The sequence below is a fragment of the Arachis duranensis genome, chromosome 9, assembly GCF_000817695.3.
Source record: "Arachis duranensis cultivar V14167 chromosome 9, aradu.V14167.gnm2.J7QH, whole genome shotgun sequence".
Taxonomy (NCBI): domain Eukaryota; kingdom Viridiplantae; phylum Streptophyta; class Magnoliopsida; order Fabales; family Fabaceae; genus Arachis; species Arachis duranensis.
This window is the reverse complement of record NC_029780.3, coordinates 81,109,423-81,113,597: the sequence shown is the minus strand read 5'-3', so window position 1 is coordinate 81,113,597 and position 4,175 is coordinate 81,109,423. Positions and strand designations below refer to the sequence as shown.

The 4,175-nt window shown below is 34.0% G+C and overlaps 1 non-coding gene across 1 annotated transcript; it reads right to left on the bottom strand.

Moving 5' to 3' along the window:
- Window positions 1–3,775: 3,775 nt before the first annotated feature.
- On the bottom strand, window positions 3,776–3,886 carry LOC127742267 (small nucleolar RNA R71). Its single transcript, XR_008003455.1, has one exon. It is a non-coding gene; the product is annotated as a small nucleolar RNA R71 (small nucleolar RNA).
- Window positions 3,887–4,175: the final 289 nt, after the last annotated feature.

Below are 4,175 nucleotides of genomic sequence, written 5' to 3'. Positions count from 1 at the left end.
TGCAGCCGGATCTTGAGTCTTGATATTCCTGTTTTTGACACTCCTTTGTATATATATAATCACGCGTTGGTTATCCTTGTTCGTTACGTTATCGATCGGAGTGTTGCGCTTTCGAGATGCGATTTTTGTTTACCCCTTTTTCTACAAAGGCTCCTAGTTATAATTAATCATTCATACTACTATACGTACTAAATTTTTATTTTAGAGGTCGTAATACCTTACCATCTCTGAATTATGACTTAAGCATAAGGCTCTGTATGGTAGGGTGTTACATCTATAGTAAAAAGTGATTGATAAGCGGATAATTTATACGTTTTTTGGCATTGTTTTTAGGTAGTTTTTAGTAGGATCTAGCTAATTTTAAGGATGTTTTCATTAGTTTTTATGCAAAATCCACATTTCTGGACTTTACTATGAGTTTGTGTGTTTTTCTGTGATTTCAGGTATTTCTGCTGATGTTGTTGGATTCTGACCTCACTGTACTTGAGATGGATTTTCTGGAGCTACAGAACTCCAAATGGCACGCTCTCGACAGAGTTGGAAAGTAGACATCCAGGGCTTTCCAAGAATATATGACAGTTCATACTTTGTTCGAGTTTAGATGATGCAAACTGGCGTTCAACGCCAGTTCCATGCTGCATTCTGGAGTAAAACGCCAGAAACACGTTATAAACCAGAGTTAAACACCAAAAACATGTTACAACTTGGCGTTTAACTCCAAGAGAAGCCTCTGCACATGTAAAGCTCAAGCTCAGCCCAAGCACACACCGAAGTGGGCCTCGGAAGTGGATTTCTGCATTTAGACTTATTTCTGTAAACCCTAGTAACTAGTCTAGTATAAATAGGACATTTTACTATTGTACAAGGTGTCTTTTGACCACGTCTTATCTTTGGTCTCAATTTTAATCATTTATTCATCTTAGGAGACTATTGATCACATTTTACTATTGTTCTTCTATTCCATTCATGCTTATTCTTATTCAAAGATATTTGCTGCACTTCAACCTGAGGGATGTGATGATCCGTGACACTCATCATCATCCGTCCTTATGAACGCGTGATTGACAACCACTTCCGTTCTACCTTAGATCGAGCGTGTATCTCTTGGATTCCTTAATTAGAATCTTCGTGGTATAAGCTAGAACACTTTGGCGGCCATTCTTGAGAATCCGGAAAGTCTAAACCTTGTCTGTGGTATTCCGAGTAGGATTCAGGGATTGAATGACTGTGGCGAGCTTCAAACTCGCGATTGTTGGGCGTGGTGACAGATGCAAAAGAATCAATGGATTCTATTCCGACATGATCGAGAACCAACAGATGATTAGCCGTGCTGTGACAGAGCATTTGGACCATTTTCACTAAGAGGATGGGATGTAGCCATTGACAACAGCGATGCCCTACATACAGCTTGCCGTAGAAAGGAGTATGAAGGATTGAAGGAAGGCAGTAAGAAAGCAGAGATTCAACAGGGACAAAGCATCTCCATACACTTATCTGAAATTCTCACCAATGATTTACATAAGTATCTCTATCTTTATTTTCTGTTTATTTATTATTATATTCAAAAACCACTATAACTATTTGAATCAGCCTAACTGAGATTTACAAGATGACCATAGCTTGCTTCATACCAACAATCTCCGTGGGATCGACCTTTACTCACGTAAGGTATTACTTAGACGACCCAGTGCACTTGCTGGTTAGTTGTGCGAAGTTGTGAAGAATGTAAATCACAATTTTGCCTATCAAGTTTTTGGCGCCGTTGCCGGGGATTGTTCGAGTTTGGACAACTGACGGTTCATCTTGTTACTCAGATTAAGTAATTTTATTTTCAAAAATCTTTCAAAAAATTCTTTTTCTCTTTTTCATTTTTCTAAAGATTATTTTCGAAAAAAAATTTTCAAAAAAATTAATAAAATCATAAAAATAAAAAATATTTTGTGTTTCTTGTTTGAGTCTAGTGTCAATTTTTAAGTTTAGTGTCAATTGCATGTTTTTAAAACTTTTGCATGTTTCAAAAATTCATGCATGTGTTCTTCATGATCTTCAAGTTGTTCTTGATAAGTCTTCTTGTTTGATCTTCATATTTTCTTGTTTTGTGTCTTTTCTTGTTTTTCATGTGCATTTTTGCATTCATAGTGTCTAAGCATTGAAAATTTCTAAGTTTGGTGTCTTGCATGTTTTTCTTTTCTTGAAAATTTTTCAAAAATAAATGTTGATGTTCATCTTGACATTCATAGTGTTCTTGACATTCATAGTGTTCTTGACATTCATAGTGTTCTTGCATGCATCATGTGTTTTGATTCATAATTTTTATGTTGTGAGTCATTTTTGTGTTTTTCTCTCTCCTCATTAAAAATTTAAAAATAAAAAATATCTTTCCCTTATTTCTCTCATAAAATTCGAAATCTTTGGGTTGACTTAGTCAAAAATTTTTAAAATAAGTTGTTTCTTGTTAGTCAAGTCAAGATTTCAATTTTAAAAAAAAAATTCTATCTTTTCAAAACTTTTTCAAAATCAAATCTTTTTCATTTTTTTATGATTTTCAAAAATTTGAAAATATTTTTTTAAATCTTTTTCTTAATTTCATTTCAAATTTTCGAAAACTTTGTTAAAAATTAATGTGATTGATTCAAAAATTTGAAGTATGTTACTTTCTTGTTAAGAAAGGTTCAATATTTAAAATTCTAGAATCATATCTTTTAGTTTCTTGTTAGTCAAGTAATGAATTTTAATTTTAAAAATCAAATCTTTTTCAAAATATATTTTCAATCATATCTTTTCAATCATATCTTTTTCAAAATCAACTTCAAAAATCTTTTCTAACTTTTTATCTTTTCAAAATTGATTTCCAAATCTTTTTCAAGGAACTAATTGACTTTTTGTTTGTTTCCTATCTTTTTCAAAACCACCTAACTACTTTTCTCTTTCTAATTTTTGAAAACCAACCTCCCTCTTTTTCAAAATTCTTTTTAATTAACTAATTGTTTTAAATTTTAATTTTATCTTACCTCTTCTCTTTTAGTTAATATTCGAATTTTCTCCTCTCTCTCATCTCTTTTGTATTTATTTATTCATTTACTAACACTTCTCTTCATCTAAAAATTTGAACCCTCTCCTCTATCTGTGTTCGAATTTTTCTCATCCTTCTTCTATTCTTTTATTCTTCTACTCACATAAAGGAATCTCTATACTGTGACATAGAGGATTCCAGATTTTCTTTGTTTTCTTCTCTTTCATATGAGCAAAAACAAGGAAAAAGGCATTCTTGTTGAAGCTGATCCTGAACCTGAAAGGACTCTGAAGAGGAAATTAAGAAAAGCTAAAATACAACAATCAAGAGACAACCTTACTGAAATTTTCGAACAAGAAAAGGATATGGCAGCCGAACCCAACAACAATAATGCAAGGAGGATGCTTGGTGATTATACTACACCTACTTTCAAATTTGATGGAATAAGCATCTCAATCCCTTCCATTGGAGCAAATAATTTTGAGCTGAAGCCTCAACTAGTTGCTCTAATGCAACAGAACTGCAAGTTTTATGGACTTCCATCAGAAGATCCCTATCAGTTTTTAACTGAGTTCTTGCAGATCTGTGAGACTGTTAAGACTAATGGAGTAGATCCTGAGGTCTACAGGCTCATACTTTTCCCTTTTGCTGTAAGAGACAGAGCTAGAACATGGTTGGACTCAAAACCTAAAGATAGCCTGGACTCTTGGGATAAGCTAGTCACGGCCTTCTTGGCTAAGTTCTTTCCTCCTCAAAAACTGAGCAATCATAGAGTGGATGTTCAGACCTTCAAACAGAAAGATGGTGAATCCCTCTATGAAGCTTGGAAAAGATTCAAGCAGATGACCAAAAGGTGTCCCTCTGACATGCTTTCAGAGTGGACCATTTTGGATATATTCTATTATGGTCTATCTGAGTTCTCTAAGATGTCACTGGACCATTCTGCAGGTGAATCCATTCACATAAAGAAAACGCCTGCAGAAGCTCAAGAACTCATTGACATGGTTGCAAATAACCAATTCATGTACACTTCTGAGAGGAATTCTATGAGTAATGGGATGCCTCAGAGGAAGGGAGTTCTTGAAATTGATGCTCTAAATGCCATATTGGCTCATGACAAAATGTTTACTCAGCAAGTCAACATGATTTCTCAAAGTCTGAA